The following is a 17,940-nucleotide window of genomic DNA, read 5'->3' on the forward strand; positions in this document are numbered from 1 at the left end:
TCAGGGGAGTGACCAAGAAGATGGGAGGCTGAAATTAGTAGAAAAACTAGATTATTCTTTACCCCACCATATATGCTACAAATGGTTGTTTCCTAAAGGTAGGCAGGACACATACATTTCTGGAGGTACATGAGGTGATTTTAGGTGGTTCCTAGTCTTTCCTAAGTATGATCTGCCTTTCATGGTGACCCTTGTCACCCACTGCCCTTTGAGGAAAAGGGTTTTCTAGTTCTGAACAGGGATGGGAAAAACATGCTTGCAGGACTGCTCACATTAATGTCTCCTTCTGGTGATGGGGTCCTGGGGAGAGAAGGCCATGCTCAATATCTCCATCAGGGTCTGAGAGGAGAGGTGACCTCTGCATTCCAAGGCCTGTTAGATGTGTGAGCCCTGGAGCTGATGGAGGGAAAAAAACACCATGATTCCTACTTCCCCTGGGTATAATGTTGAAAGTGATGCTGCAGTTGGATACATAGATACATTATCTGAGAGGATTCGTGGAGACAACTATCAAAGGTAATTCTGTATGATTATCAAGTTCAAGGTAATCATATGCCACTCTGCCACCCATTTAAATGAGTTGAACATTGGCTGAATACATTCTCTAAATTATTTTTAGATACCTCCCTACTTCCTACCAAGCTATCAGAAGGCTCAGGGCTACTGTGCTGGTATTTTTGAATTTTCTATCTGGATCACCCACACTGCCTACTTAAACACCTCGGTTCTAGGCTGTTTACTTATTTCAGACTCATGTTTCTGTTGAAATGTGGCTGACTCTCTCCAGCCCTGATCTCAGGCCTGCCATTGGTCATTTTCAAGCAAATTCTGTCTATGGTGCTGAAAGGAGGACAGCAACAAAATAGAAATCATCAGACAGAGGTAATAAGCACAGATATTAAGAAGTGACTGACGCTGCACACAGTGGCACATACCTGTAACCCCAGCAGCTCGGGAGGCTGAGACAGGAGGATGGAGAGTTCAAAGCCAGCCTCAGCAATGGTGAGGCACTAAGAAACTCAGTGAGACACTGTCTCTAAGTAAAATAAAAAATAGGGCTGAGGATGTGGTCGAGTACCCCTGAGTTCAATCCCTGGTACTCCCCCACCCACCTACCCACCCTCACAAGAAAAAGAGATGACTGGTCATCCATTGTAAAGAACACACAAGGATGTTAAAGGCCACCAATAAATAAATAAATAAATACACTCAACTAGGCTGCAAATGACAGACCAGAGAGTGTTGGATTAGATTCAAAGAGAACCAAGGTGACTAGAAATGAGCTGGTAATAGCAATATAAAGTTTGAAGGGAATAGAAATGCTTTTGTATTTGGTATCACTGTGTCATAAACACTAATGGAAGATACTTGTCATAGGAACAATTTTATGTGAAAAACATCTTGGGATTTAGATCATCACTTATGTTGATAAGTGTGAGCCCAGACTATTAATCCTGTGCTAAAGATAATGTGACTCAGTGGTCCTCTGGAATGCTATACATTAGACTACAGCTGGGCCATTTGGATCCTGGTCTGGGTAAAAGGACTGAGATGGGATATTAGAAGAAAGTATGCAGATTCCCTTTCCTGGGCCCCCTTCCTCCAGTGTTGTGTTGGCTGCTAATATGCCTGAGAATTGCCCTTGTCCAAACAGGGACCTCTTCATTCAGGAAAGTTACCCCTAACTCCCATCAGCAGAGCTAATGACTGAGTGACAGAATGCAAAAGACAGAACCCTTTGCCTCTAGGTGGGACTAACTTATTGATGCTATTCATTCCCCAGAGCTCCCCAAGGAATCCCCTGCTGAAGCTGGTCTCTAGCCGAAATCACATCCTTGCTTAGCTGTGTCCTTTGTCCCACCCTGCTTCCCTACAGGTTTCCATGTGACCACTCCCTAGTAAATCACTTGCACCAGAATGCCTGTGTGACTCTGGATAAGGGTTCTATTTATATATCATTCAAGGAGAGAGAAAGAGCTGGACTATTTAGTCAAGGGGGGAAGAAAGGATTTGAGGAAATATGATAAGTAGCTTCCTTCAAATACTAAAAGAAAAAGGGGGGTGGGTAGAAATTAGACCAAGGAAGAATTTGGCTTAGTATCAAGAAGAACTTTCTAATAATCAAAGTTTTACAGCATCTGTATAGTCTTGCAAAATAATTAACTGGAAATATTCACCCAGAATCCAGGGGACACTTTACAGTGGTGATTCCCTGAACCAAAACCAACACTCTAATTGTCATTATTCTAAGTGGCCACAAGATGGCATCAGCAGAGAATTCTCAACCAGTGACTAGAAAATTCTAGTTGTTTTCACAGATTTATCCAGACCTTTAGCTGTCAAAATAGGTGTTGTGTCTACCAATATTAGCCTTTATTGATTGATGGCCACACATTTTTGAAAGTAAAAAAATTTTCCTGAAGTCATAGTTTTTACTATCGTAAAATAAAAAAGGAACCTCAGAAAGAGATGAATTTACTATGTATGAAGTTCACCCTGAATTAGTGTACACATATTTTTTGAATATGTTGATCATGGTGCTTCTTCCATATGATTACATAGGTTTCCAGGTCCGACTATTGTGTACTGTATCTTCCAAGGTAGGGAGTCTGTGTTTAAAATAGCCTCAATGACGCGTTTGCATGACAGGTCTCAGCCTAGGCTGATTTATGGTTCTCAAAGGAAAAATAAATGATCCATACTAGTAGACTTCTTCTTTTTTAATATTTTTTAAAAATATTTTTTTAGTTGTTGGTGGATATTTATTTATTTAATTATTTGTTTATATGTGGTGTTGAGAATTGAACCCAGTGCCTCATCGAGGCTAGGCAAGTGCTCTACCACTGAGCTATAACCCCAGCCCACTGGTAGACTTCTTTTTGTACCAACCTCAAAGTCTACATAAGATGTCCCAGCACTGAGATGCTGAGGAACAACTCTACTGAGGAACCCAAATAGACCTGTGATTTCATGAAAAAGAGGTATTTGTATCAGCGCTCTGTTCGCAACTCTGAGGCCAATTAATTCTATCAGGTCTCAATACCCAGCCATGCTTGGCTCCAATCTGTGGTAGCCAGTCGCCAAGATGGCCACCCGAAAATTCTTTTCTCCTGGTATCTATTCTCTTGTAATGTTCTTGTCCATACTGGTCTATGTGACTGATATAATATGTAGAAGAAACAACATATGTCCACTGAGACTAGGTCATTAAAGACACTTGCAGGTTCTGCCTTGCTCTCTCTTGGATCACCCATGCTAGAGGAGACGAGCTGCCATATTTTGAAGATGCTGAAGCAGCCCTATGTAGAGGTCAATGTGGAGAAGAACTGAGGCTTCCCATTGACATCTTGCAGTAACTTGCCAGCCACATATGTGAGCCACCTTGGAAACAGGTCTTCTAGCCCTAGTCAAGCCTTCAGATGACCCCAGTTGAATGGATACAGCGCAACATAATTACAATAATCTTGAGTCGTAACTGCCATGATTGCCCCTAATTAACCCTTGTTGTTTTTTTCCACATAGTTTCCCAATAAACCATAAAGAGATAAATCCATTAGGGGTTTACAATTGAATCCTGGCTCCAGGAATGCACTTGATGCTTCAATATTATCTTAAGATAAAGCAGATATGTTCCAGCCAGGATCAGTTCACGTTCATCTTAACCCAGAAATATGCCCTTCTTTCCAACCCAAATTGCAGGGATTCTACTGGCCTTAGTGCCACTCTGGACCATCCTTCCGTCACTAAGTCTTGTGATAAGTTGCACTCTGCAATGCTATTCCTGTCTGCTTTTCTTTCTTTGGCCTCCAGGCACTTTGAGGCCAGTCTTCATAGGGTTGGAACAACCTAGTTCCTCTGGAACAACAACTCTATGCAATATTTTAACTGCAGTCTCATGAAAGACCCCGGTCTGAACCACCAGTGTTGCTGATTTCCTTTCCCTCAGTAGCTGTACAATCATGCTTATAGTGTTAAGCTACTAAGTTTTGGGGTAATTTGTTATGCAGCAGTATGTAACTAAAACAATACCCCCAAATACTAGCCTCCTTGGCCTTATCTGTTCTCTTCTCACATTCCTGTCCACACTCTGGTTGCTGTCCTCCCTTCAGGGGCTTTGCTCTGGCTCTTCTTTCTGCCTGGAATCCTCTTTGCTCATATACCCCAGGGTTGAGTCTCTGGTTTTGTTCAAGTCTTTGTTCAAATGTCACCTTTTCAGTGATACCTGCCTGGACCACTCCATTTAAAATTGCAATACTTCCTGACATTTCGATACTCATTTCCCACTCCCCGTTTTTCTTTCTTTCTTTTTTGTAGCCCTTATAACATTTTATCATCTAATATAATCTATTTATTTATGCTTATTCTCTCTCTGTATGTCTCTTTCTTCATACTAGAATGATTATTCCACCTACAAGGAGGGAATCTTTGTGTTTTGTTTACTGATATAATCCAAGTATTTCTTAGAATGATTTTCAACATAGCCTTGAGGTTTTCTCCAAGTGTTCCCCTCTACCTGGAGGGGACTGTTTTCCAGAATCTGAGCCCAGAAGACCCCTCAGAGCCCATATAACATTGATATGATAAGATTGCTGAAGATACAGTTGAATATGAGAAAGAATACCCTGCATTTGAGGCAGATGAGGGTTGACTGACCACTCCCTAGGTGTGTGATCCTGGGCAAGTCATCCCCGCTCGTTGAGATTCAGTTTCCTTGCCTATAGTGATGAAATTAGTAGTGTTTGTCTCTTCTGCCTTGCAGAAGTGTGGTAGGAAGCATGGCCTTTGAACTTAAATTCTTACACCTCAATGACCCAAGGAAATGTCTATCTTCAGGTTTACCAACTGGTCTTTGTGATAAAATACCAGCTTTGGGAAGGACACATTTGTGTTTAAAACTCAGAGATCTAGCAAGTCACTAAATGAGATGTGGATTACAGTGTTCCAGACACAGGGAACAAAGGTGGAGGAGGGGCATGCATGCCTGATCAGGGACTACTGATATGGGAAACTCAGGGTTGGAAAAGATCAACCACTTCCCAGGAAGTCCCTACTAGACCCTCTGTGGACTCCAGGACTTCTGATTCTTACACTACTTTCTTCATCACTCCATGTTCTCCAAGAGTGATAAATGTAATCATTTTCATAATATGGTTACGTTTTCAGGCTCAGTTCCTTGGCTCACTGGATACTCCATGGACCATCACACTCCTGTTTAAGCACTATGTATTGCATCTGCATCCACTTTTCAAGCATCCTATCAGAACAGGAGGCAATCGGAGGTTATTGCCCCAATTCTGCCAGTCACCTGAGTTCTTGCCACTTCCATAGTTCTTAGACCACCTTTTCCTTCTATATAATGATAGGAGTTTCTATCTTGTTGAATCTTTGCTTTTATACCTTATTGGCTTTATCTCAGGTTTACTACTGTGCAATTTCAGGCTAGGTACCGGGGCATTTCTGAAATATAACTGTGTGCTTTATGTGTGGGTAGATGTGCATGCAGGCATGGTCTGTATCTTTGAATCTGCAGTTTAACTGGTAATAATAATAATGATAATTGATAATTAACAACTTGGATGAATATAATAAAATTTTATTGATTAAAATAATAACAGTGGGCATCATTTATTGAGTGCTTGTTATTTCCCAGCCACTATATTAAATTTAGGCAGGGACCACTTAAGTGTAACAAAATCGGTCACATGCAGTCAGTGATAGAACTGGGCTCAAGAGTCCATTCTTTTATTTAAAATTATAGCATCCTCTTATTCTCCCCTTCTCCCCAGCTCTTGTTTTTCTTCAGTTATGGTTCCAAACTCTTTGTTCCCTCAAATCACTAGACAGATTTTCATAATTAGCCGGCACAAACCACTTCCTTGGCCAACCCACATTTTTTTAAAATGTTTTTAGTTGTCAAAGGACCTTTATTTTATTTATTTATATGCAGGGCTGAGAATTGAACCCAGTGACTCACACATGCTAGGCAAGTGCTCTACCACTGAGCCACAACCCCAGCCCCTGATAGTGGGTTTTTAAAAATTTGTTTGGTAGTGGAGATTAAACTCAGGGGTGCTTAATCACTGCACCACATCCCCAGCCCTTTTTACTTTTTATTTTGAGATAGGGTCTCGATAAGTTCCTCAGGGCCTCGCTAAATTGCTGAGCAAGCCTTTGAACCTGTGATCCTCCTGCCTCAGTCTTCTGAGTCACTGGGATTAGAGATACTTGCCACCACTCCCGGACATAGTGATAGTATTTGGAAGGAGTTTGGAATCTGAGTGGAGAGAGAGAGAGAGAGAGAGAGAGAGAGAGAGAGAGAGAATATGAGAATGAAATTTAAATTTCACAAAATTGATTCAATGCTGTGTCCCCAGTTCTAGAATTCTAGAATAATGATGGACACACCACAAACCCTTACTAAATACCATCTGTTCAGTGGGTGAACCGTGTGGGAAAGGGGAAGGGGACTTAACAGGTAGGTCTGAAGAGTAGGGGGAGAATTTCCTATGTTGACTCTAGTTCCTCCCATGTACCTTTTCCCCTCTCCCTTGTCTTGGGAATACTACTGCTTTTTCTGCAACTCCCCCATCCCCTCAGGCATTTGAACCAAAGCAGAGTCCAGGCCTGAATCCAGAGGTGAACTGTGGAATCTGATTCTTCCCGCTCTCTATGATGCTAAGACAAAGTCCTGGCTCATTATTGACTAAATAACCCTAGGGTTTCTCCTCTTCTGAGGAAACCCCCCCCCACTCTCTCTCTTTTTTTTTTTTTTTTTTTTTGGTAGTTGTAGATGGACAGCATGCCTTTATTTTATTTGTTTCATTTCTTTGTGGTGCTAAGGATCGAATCCAGTGCCTCACACATGCTAGGCAAGTGCTCTGCCACTGAGCTACAGCCCCAGCCCCAAACTTTCCCTCTCCTAATCTTCCTGTTTATTCTTAATGGAGGAGAACATTTGCTTCCTAGGCATGCAACACATCTTCCTTAAAGAATTTGAGCCTGGGGTCAGAGATTCCAGTGCAGGCAGGAAGAGTCCACGGTGACACAACAGGAAGTGCTAGGGACTGTAACTGGACAGCTGAGTCCTATGTGTCCAAACTCAGACTTCTAAAAGTACTGTGTGGGCCAAACAAACCTCACCTGTGGGTGCGCTAAGCTGGGGGACTTCTTGTTTATGGCATCATTGATCACTAGAAATAAGCCAGAAAGACTTAAGAACTTCTAACTTCATTATTCTGTAGTCCCTCCCCTGAGATTATGTGACCAATTGGATGAAGGGAAGGGAGAGAGGCCATCCCCAATGGAAAACTGTAGGTTGATAACTTCGGTAATACCCTACTATAGTATATCCACATTTGGCTGGGGAGAAGACTTGTCTTGGGTTAAACTACACAAAATTGCTATAGAGGCACAATTACAGGCTCAAACAAAAGCTGCCTTTGACTACTGACAGGGGACAGTCTGGGTCAGAAGGATCAATTTTCTGATGAATCAGTGAATAATTCTGACTGGAACTAATCAGGCTTGTGCATGTCACCCTTCCTCTATAATCCATAGTTCACTGATTCGAAATTTGACCACCCTCCTTTGACTTCCCTTCCTCCTCCTCTTTCTCCTGGCTTTCCTGGCATACATGGAAATAGACTACATATGCGTGCACACACATGCGCATTTGGAGAGCAATACAGGACAGAAGGGAAGAGGAAGGCTCAGAGGGATGCTAGAGCCTTCTTGGACAGGACTGGAAAAAGAGAAAGATGTGAGAGGATGATGGCCAATGGAAGGAATTTAGTGCTTTCTACCTCCTGGGAATCAAGAAGGTCTCAGGGAAACTCACTCCTGGGTAACAAATTAGCTCCCCAGCAAGGCACATTCCTGGAGGATTAGAGGTTGGGGAGTGTTCTCAGCAATGCTTCTAGCTTCTAGTTACTGATGCCAAGGGAATAGGAAGGGCAATCAATTAATTTTCCCCTCAGGATTCCAACTGATGTTATCCCACAAAGCACTGGGTCACATTTCCAAAGTCATGTTAGGTCAGGCCTGGATCACCCATCACATTAGTTGAGGTTATATTAGTTTCAAGGAAGAGAAATGGATTTTGCCTGGCTTAAACAAAAATAAGGGTTTTTGGAAAGCTTCTGGGGGCTTTTATGAAATCCAAAGAGAGCTGATAGCTGAATAATCAGAACTCACAAGAAAATTAGTACCAGGAGCTCATGGTTGCATTGCCAGTGCTATGCTTCTGTTTCTGTAGGCCTAAGTTCTCTGGCTCTTTGGGATAAAAGGATCTTATGGGTCCTATGACTTAACTCAGTTCCCTAGAAGCAGAGGGAGTCTGGGGCAAGTGATTTATTGGGGAAGTACTCTCAAGAGAAACCTGTAAGGGAATGAGGAAAACAGGATAGAGCAGGAGACAGAGCTAAGAAGCCTGTCTCAGCCTTATTCTCTAGTGGGATCTGGAGAGTGAATAGCACTACAGCATTATCTCCCCTTTCTTGGTTTTCATCTGCCTGGCATCCCTTATTCTTTACTTCTTAGGGATTTTTTTTTATTCCTACTGGTATTGAGGACTGAACCCTAAGACACTCTACCACTGAGCTACGTTTCCATTCCTTTTTATTTTATTTTGGTACTGAGGATTGAACCCAAGGATGCTGTTCTGGTCTCACTAAGTTGTTTAGGGCTTCACTAAGTTTCTCAGGCTGGCCTTGAACTTATGATCCTCCTGTCTCAACCTCCTGAGCTGCTGGGGTTCCAGGCATGCGCCATTCTTACTTCTTTGTTCCTTTTCTACGGTGAGATTCCCATCATATCATTCCATCCTTTTGGTTTCAGGGTATAAACGGGGTCAATCAATCCCATCCTCCTCCAAATTTGAAGCTCACATGGAAGGCTTCTGGAGTCTTTAAGAAATGCCCTGAAAACAGACCAAGGATCTCCTGCTGGTAAGAACCTGGAGCTCCCCAGCTTTCTGTCTTTCAAAAGGCCATGGTCTTTCTCTTCCCTTAGTACTGGAACAATCCAAGAACAGTCTTTCCAATAAACTACTTAGACAGAGCCAGTTTCTAGTGCTAATAGAAAATTTATATTCTCCCCTATTCTTTTCTTTTGGTTTTGGTTTGAGGATGAGCAATGATAGTTTAATAGTAGACTACATATCAGACTTCAATGACAAGAAAAATTTTGAAAAAATTTCAGCAAATTGGAGTTATCAAACATTGAATTGCAAACATAAGTTGGCTATTCAATCAAGCATTCAATCAAGAAAAAATCACTGAAAGCATGTGGAATCAATTGGCTGTGGAATTATGGTATTCAAAAGAGAAGTATATTTGTTTTGTCTAAGGTGTATGCTAAACATGCTTTAAATCAGTAAAAATTTTGTAAATTTATCTCTCTGGAGACTTGGTTGTTTGCCAGCACAGCAATAAGATACATATTTATTTATTTATTTTAGGGATGATATAAAGTTCAAGTAAAATGTATGGGGCTAGGGATGTGGCTCAGGGGAAGAGCACTTGCCTAGCATGTGCAAGGCCCTGGGTTTAATGCCCCCCAAAAGGAAATTTATGTAAATACTTGGTATTGCCTACTATCTCCCTATTCTTATTCTGCCACAATCATTGAGCAAAATGGAGCATTTTTGAAGGATTTAACAGTATTCTACTTATTTGTATTTTATAAATAAAATTTCCTCAATTGGCTTAAAACAAGTCATTGCCATATTAAAACCATAACTGTGAATTTCTCTTATTATATATCCATGGTTTGAGTCCATATGCTCCAGGTTTATTTATATTAAGAGATGGCTACCAATTTAGGATTTAAAAAAACTCTGTCCCTTTGAATTATCTAACCGAAATATGCAAACTTTTCTCTGAAGGACCTCATAGTAAATATTGGGCCATATGGTGTCTCTTACAACTATTCAACTGCTGTTGTAGCCATGGACAGTATATAAAGAAATGGCCACATGGCCATGTTCCAATAAATGGATGCTGAAGTTTGAATTTAATATTATCATGTGTCATAAAATATTCTTCTTCTGATTTTTTTAAAAAAACATTTAAAAATATCAAAATTATTCTTGGTTTGCAGGCCATACAAAAACAGGTGGTGGCCGGATTTGTTCTAAGGGCCATAGCGTGCCAACTCCTGCCCTAATCCTCCAATTGATTGTATATTATTCATCAAAAGAAATATTGGTTTATGAAATTGAGATTATAAAATCATAAGCATTAGTTCTAGAGTATATAGTAACTTATTGTCTCCTAAAGTTATGAGCATATAGTCAAGTATATACCTATAAAACATTAAACAGGTAAAATTTCCTTGTTCACAAGAATTCCTATGAAATGTAATAGAATTGCAGAATGAGCTTACTATAAGCGACTGTCTATGTACTTGTTTTCTTGACTATCTAATTGCATAGTATATTAATTGAACATTGATTGTTAACACAGAATAAGGAAAATAAGGAGTTTTATGATGTATAAATTACGATGTATAATAACAATGCCTTACAATTATATAGCATTGGATAGTTCACAAAAACTGTAGTTTCCTATATTTCTCTCAGGATCCTTACAACAACCCTGGAGGTACACAGTCAAGGTATTATTATCCTAATTTAAAGACAAGCAACTGGCCCAAGATTACACAAGGGACAGGGGAGTGGGAGGAACACTCCGGTCACACCTCTGAATCATAGTCAAGAGTTGTTTCCATAAAACTTAATGATACAATCATGCAATTAAAGAAATGGGTAATGAGTAAATCCTGCCTCACCACTTGAGGAATACACAGTGTCCCTCCACAGAGATGCCTTTGGTTTATCAACTTGTGTTCCACGTGCCTAATTATGGGAAATCCAGACATTACCTTCTCCTTCCCTCCTTCCCCGTATGTCTAGGAATCAGAATGATCTCATCCATCATCCATGGCTGATTGTTCTGGAAGAGCTGCTGTAGAAGTTGGGAACTAGGTGTCACTACTGAGTCCAGAATATTCCAAAGCAATACCCTCATCAGTTATGCCCTTGAGAGGCAATACACTTGTCAGACTTCACTGCTGCCCATGGGGTTTGAGCATAGTGTCCTTATAGCTAATAAAGGCCCTGTCTGAAACAATCATAGCCCATGTCAGACCCAAGCTCAGCTACCACTACTTTGATGGCTTGCTGAGCCATAGGAATATGCAGGAAGTGACTTGGTCAGAGCTTGTGTCCTCACTGTGGCTGATACTGGTGATTGTCCCCTCAGTTCTTCTATGATTACACATTTAGGTGGTGCATCCAATGCCAACTAGCTCAGGGATCTCAATGTTAAAGTTCTCTAGACTTTTCACTCAGATGCTTCCCCAGGGCACAAGTCAAATGTGGAAATACATTTTCCTAAAGCCTTTACTTACTTAAAATTTAGCTTACTGTTACGGGCTTTTTCAAGCATACAAAAAAGTAGAGATATGATTTTATACTGTTTTCCTCTTCTCTCCCCATGTACCTATCACCGAGCTTTCATTCTTATCAGCTCTCATCTAATCTTGCTGCTTCTGTCCTGCCTCTTCCCCCACCCTTCTGAAGTATTTTGAAGGAAATACTGAAGATCAACTAATTTCATTCCTAATTAATTCAGTGTACAGTTTGTTGGGGGGGTGTGTACTAGGGACTGAACTCAGGGACACTCGACCACTGAGCCACGTCCCCAGCCCTATTTTGTATTTTATTTATCTCACAGAGTTGCTTAGCACCTCGCTTTTGCTGAGGCTGGTTTTGAACTTGTGATCCTCTTGCCTCGGCCTCCTGAGCTGCTGGGATTACAGGCATGCAGCACCACTCCTGGCTTCAGTGTACATTTCTAACAACAAAGACTGTTTTAAAAAATACAACCATAGTATTTGAATAATACCAACAATATTATTGAGCCTTTATCATCTAATACACAGTATACAGAAAGATTTCCCCATCATCTCAATAATGTCTTTATAGTTGATATATCAAATTAGGATCTACATATTATATTTGATTATTATGTTTCTTAAGTCTCTTAATTCATTAAGGTAATTTATTTGTTAAAGAAATCTTGTCATTGGTCCTGTAGAATTTTCCACATTCTGGAGTTGGCTGTATTCTCTTGGTGTTGTTTGACATCTCTACTGTTCTCCTATTTAGAGGTTTGATTGCATTCAAATTAAACAATATTTTGGGAGAGTGACAAAAATATTTCATAAGCAGCTCGTGAATTTTGGAGTATGCTAATCAGGATGCTTATGATTTATGGCTGTTTGGTTTTAGTGTTTTTAAAATTGATCAGTGAGTCCAGGTGTTGTCAACCTGATCCATCCATTATAACTCTGCCCACCAATCTTTCATTTGATGGCTTTAGCAGTTATTTATAATTATTACTTAAATCTATTATTTCACTAGAGGTTTCTGAAATGATACTGTAATTGTATTATTCCTTTTATTAATGTAAAATATTAATATTATTATTAAAACATTAATATTATTTATTAATGGAAAATATTCTATACAAAAACTAATTTTTCAGAAACTCATTGACTACAATGAAATATAATTCGTACAATAAAGGGAGAATGAACTTTTGATTCTTTATTTATTTACCGACTACCTTTACCATATAATAAACACCTTGGCACAGAAACTTCTATAGGTGACAAGTAAATATTTTCTTAGTCATTATAGACTGTGGATTTAAACATAATTTATGTGACAAGTGATTTAGAATATATTCTGTAGGCAATGGTGAACTACCACAGGCAGTTTCTAACTCTTCAACATAAAGCATACCTGAAAACTATCTAAAAACAAACAAACAAACAAAAAACCTTACTTGTCTTAAGGAGGAATCCTTTCCCAAAGAACTAAATTCTAAGCCCCAAGTCTCTAAACATACCTAAACTTATAGACTCACCTTTAATAATGGATTCTTACTTGTTTTCTTACTTCCTTCTTCTCTTCAGTTTACTGGACTTCATTAAAAAAAAAAAAAAAAAAAAAAAACCTGGAATTAAACACTGAGCTGCATCCCAGACTTTTTAATTTTGAGACAAGTTCTTGCTAAATTGCTGAGGCTGGTCTTGCACTTGCAATCTTCCTGACTCAGCCTCTTGAGTAGGTGGGATTGGACTACTCAGCTGTTGGGCTTTATCTAATGTATATCTATCTGGTTGTGTGATTGAAGCTAAAGATACAGTTCTTTTGGTACACCTAATAATGATTTCTATATGTATATAATTAAAATTATTTTTATTTAATTTTGTTTGTACCAGGAATCAAACCCATGAGAACTCAATCACTGAGCCACATCCCCAGCCCTTTTTTGTATTTTATTTTTAAAGACAGAGTCTTGCTGAGTTGCTTAGAGCCTCGCTAAGTTGAGGCTGGCTTTGAACTCGCTATCCTCCTGACTCAGCCTCCAGAGTTGCTGGGATTATAGGTGTGCACCACGAAGCCCAGCTATAATTCAAATTATAAGACCCATTTTCTTATAACTAATGGTATTTTCATTTTCATAACATAAGAACAAACACATGCTCAAATAATTGAACACTACTATGTGGACAACAATGGGGATCCTGCTCAAACTGAAGCAATGACTAGGGATCAGTGCTGCTGTATGATTCATGCAGCATGGGTTCAACATATTTGTCAGCTTATGCATCAAAGTCAGCATTTGATGTGTAAAAGGACAGTTAGGTGTTTTCAAGGAGAATGTATTAAACTCAGTTACTGATTGTGATACACCGGACTGTTTGTCAGCTTACTTGCTATGTCTCCACTAGACAGTTAAGATAGTTCTAGGAGGGAAGGAGTCACATCCATTCATTTACTCCCAGCATCCAGTACATGATTTTTTTTTAAATGAACAAGTAAATGATCTATGTAAGACAAGAGAAAAATCGACAATGGCTTTAAGCAGTGAGGACAATAATTAGACCTATTTTTAAAGTTATATTATTTGCATAGTTAGACTCTGGTAGTGTTGGTAATTGTGTTAGTCCATTTGGGCTGTTATTGCAAAATATGATAGACTGAGTGGTTTATAGAGAAAATAAATTTATTTTTCACAATTCTGGAAGCAGGGAAGTCCAAGATCGAGGTGTCAGCAAATTAGGTGTCTGGTGAGGATCCACTTCCTAATAAAACAACTGTTTTCTTACTCTAATCTTACATGGTAAGAGGTCTGTTTTAGGTCTCTTTTATAGGTTCCTTCCCACCCCCAAAGGGGTTTCCTGCTAATCACCTCCCAAAGGCTCCATTTAATAACATCTGTTGGTTGGTGTTAGGGTTTCAACATATGAGTTTTGAAGGGATACAAATAGACCATAGCAGTGATATAAACCATATTTAAGAGATTTTTTTAGTTTTCGATGGAGCTTTATTGTATTTATTTATATGCAGTGTTGAGAATTGAACCCAGTGCCTCCACATGCTGGGCAAGTGCTCTACCACTGAACTACAACCCCAACCCCAAACCATTTTTCATTTACAAATGAATCCATCTCCTTTAATAGAGATTTTGTTATATTTCATGATCATTTCATTATTATAACTTTATTTTTTAAGATATTGGGGATTGAATCCAGTAGTGGTCTAAAGTAACCATACCCAAACCTAATTTCCATAACACTTAATTCTGATGAACAGGACCACAGTGCAGTGATTCTCGTCAGAATTGTGTTTGCTAATAAAAGCTGGCTACTCCATGGCGTGTACGGCTCCAGGATGTGAGAGTAATTTCAACAACTACTCATTTAGTTTGGTTTGATATTCTGCCAATCTTATGACTGATTTGAAGCACATACTAGAACAGAGAGTGTAATGTTTGGTGTCCAGGGAAGCAGCAAACTAGAGGAGCCATCCCAAATTCCAGAAATATAAACATCCTCTGTATACCAAAGCTATCCATATTCTGCGGCAAATATTTAATTAAATTAAATTAAAATGTTAAAAAATGTTATATTAAGTAGGTCAACGGTCATGTAGAAAAAATATCTTAGTATAAAAAGGGAAGGAAATAGTGAAACTGAAAAGAGGTGGAAGAAAAAACAGACACATCTGTACATTTTCATTTACAGATTTTACACTGTAAATGTCCTTCTAGCAGAAGATATACTTGAGCTGATTCACAGTCTTTTGCTTTTGCAGTCTTTCCCAGGCCTGTTAGTTAGCAGCCACCTTGCCCCCAAGGCACTGAGGGCAAAGAATATGTTTCAGGCAAACTGATAATAGGAAAGAATTATAAGGACAAGAAACAACCTGTAATACCAGGTGGGAGTATCCAGAAAAGCAATGTGCTGAAATTCTGACCCTTCCAGCTGGGTAACTTTTATACTTGTGCATTTACTTTTTGTGATGTTCATTCATTAATGACAATGGAATCTGTGACAGCCTGATGATTCAGGGAAAACTGCAGTATTGGGCATGAAATTGGGAGAAATTCAACATGAGTGCCATGGCATTACTAGTTTCTTCTAAAAGACTAAGGAAGAAACAGTGCTTAGGTTTTGAGTTACTTGGCATAGTAGGTAGGTATTGTTTTTTGCCCTTCAGTATTTATTTTCTCATTTGAGTGACAGTAACCCTTTTGTACCCCCTGGGGAGCCACTCCTGTCCTATAATAGTTCATGCTTCTTGGGTGACCTGGAGAAGAAGCATATGAGTCAGATTTGACCAGTCACAGCACAGAATTTTATAGCCAGGGTAACTTGCTAAAGGAGGGAGTGGGGTGGGTTAACCCATACTGGTTCAGCAAATCCACTGGGAAGGATCTCCTTATTGCTGAACTCAGAGTACAGGTAAAATTCATTATTAAGAACTGTCTTGCTGGGCTGGGGTTGTGGCTCAGTGGTGCAGCACTCACCTAGCATGTGTGAGGAACTGGGTTGATTCTCAGCCCCACACATACAAATAAATAAAAATGTAGTGGGATTCCTTTTCAAAACTTAAAAAAAAAGAACTGTCTTGCTATCACATGAAGTCTAAGAATAAAGCCAATATGGAGGAGAGCTGGCCATTTATTAGTTGCAAAAGGCTAGCTTTTATTTGTCTGACTTGAGATGAGCATGAGCTGCAAGAGATTGAAAGTTCTAATTCTATCCTTATTTTCATAAGACAGTTAGCAGTGTCTAAATATTTATAAGAAAATTGATACTTTATGAAAACAAATGTAAACCTCTATATTCAAATAGTTTATTTTATTCTATGAACAATATAAATGTCTTCTAGGGACATGGTATTGTGGAGTGTATGACATAAAATATTTTTTTTTTTCCTTAAAAGCATGGAATCTGCTTGGGAAGGCAAGACCAACATTGAAAAAAATCTCAAAAAACAGAAGCCCTTTAGAACACAAGTGAACTGCAGACAATAATGAATACAAAAAATTCTGAATGGCAATATAAAGTAATTGATATTTGCAAACAAAACCAACTTATAACAAAAACATGAATAAAAGACTTTAGACCAAACTCTTTCAGGGGTTTATTGTCAAGCCATTGGTGCTTGCACTCCTAATCTTCAGGTGGATGATTCATACATTTGTATTTCCTACCTGGTTTCTCTGAATTACTGACTTGTATCTCTGTTTAGATGTCTAATAGGCATCTCAAACTCACCTTGTTCAAGTCTTCTTCCAAATCTTCTAGAGCTGCCCTATTTTCCAAACTTCAGTTGATGGCAAGTAATTCTTCCAGTTGCTTAAATCTAAAACCTATGCTATCTATTATTCTTTTTCTCACATCTCAAATCCATTCTATAACCAAATTTTGTTGGTTCTCTACTCAAAATTTATTCAAAGTCTAACCACTTCTCTATTGCTACCTGAATCATTGCAATAGCCTAACTGGTCTTCCTACTCTCATTCTTCCTCCCCCAAAAGTCTACTTACAGCACAGAGGTTAAAACACTCACATCATTTTATTGGTAAAAATTTCAAGAGTGCAGTAAAGTTGAAAGAATTGTACAGTGATAACCTCTAAACATCACTTAAGATTCTACTACTGTTCAAAATGGCTTACATTATTCAAAGAGGAAAGCCAAGTTCCTGTGATGGCATGATTGGGTCCTAATCATCATTCTTCTTTCTTGTCCATCAATTTTCAGCCACATTGGCCTCCTTGTTGCTCCTCAAATATGGCATGCACATTTTTGCTTTAGGACCTTTGCATTTACTGTTCCTTTGCTTGGGATGCTCTGTCCTCCAATTATTCACATGGCTTGCCTCTCTTTACATCACCTCGTTAGAGGTCTTCTCTGACTCTTCAAGTATTATGTTGAATCATATGATCCTCATGCCACACACAGGGTTGGATAATACAACTCTAATGTTATTTTGAGTTAAAAATAATTTAAAAATTAAGCTGGGAAGGGTGGCATGTACCTATAGTACCATTTGAGAAGCTGAGATGGTAGTATCACTTGAGCCCAGGAGTTTGAGAACAGTTTGGGCAATGTAGTGGGATTCCTTTTCAAAAACAAAACAAAACAATACAAAAAAACACAAAAATTTCATATGGCTCAAGCTAATAAAATAACAAGCCCACCCCATTATTTCATTCTCACCCTTTTCTAATATTCTTTATAACACTATCATCTTATGTACTTTTTATATATTATCTGTACATAAGGTGCTCAAAGATAGGAAATTTGTTGTCCACTGCATGTGTTCTTAGTATGCAGAATAGTTTCTGGCTCAAAGTAGATCTTCAGGACACATTTATTTAAAGACTGAATTCTTTTTTATTGTTCTGAAGCCAGAGTAATCTTTTGAAAATACACATGATCAGATCATGCCACTCTCACTAAAAATTCTTCAACTGGTTTGCATTGAGTTCAGAAGATAAGAATCTTTACCACAGCCTCTAACATCCTGCCTGGTACACTTTTACTTAGATGCTTCCTCCCCCCCCCCCCCCCCC

The 17,940-nt window shown here is 39.1% G+C and overlaps 1 long non-coding RNA gene across 2 annotated transcripts in view; it reads right to left on the reverse strand.

The window, feature by feature from the left end:
• LOC125613700 overlaps positions 1-17,940 on the reverse strand; it is a 37,674-nt gene that overhangs the window by 14,712 nt on the left and 5,022 nt on the right. The window contains exons 2-3 of one of the 2 annotated variants that reach the window (XR_007344242.1): positions 17,130-17,135; positions 12,078-12,092 (exon numbers count right to left, since the gene is read on the reverse strand). This is a non-coding gene — a long non-coding RNA (uncharacterized LOC125613700). Of the gene's footprint in view, positions 1-12,077; positions 12,093-12,932; positions 12,991-17,129; positions 17,136-17,940 lie in introns of those variants that run through there. The other variant, XR_007344241.1, reaches the window with a different exon arrangement.

The sequence above is a fragment of the Marmota marmota genome, unplaced genomic scaffold, assembly GCF_001458135.2.
Source record: "Marmota marmota marmota unplaced genomic scaffold, marMar, whole genome shotgun sequence".
In the NCBI taxonomy this organism is placed as follows: domain Eukaryota; kingdom Metazoa; phylum Chordata; class Mammalia; order Rodentia; family Sciuridae; genus Marmota; species Marmota marmota.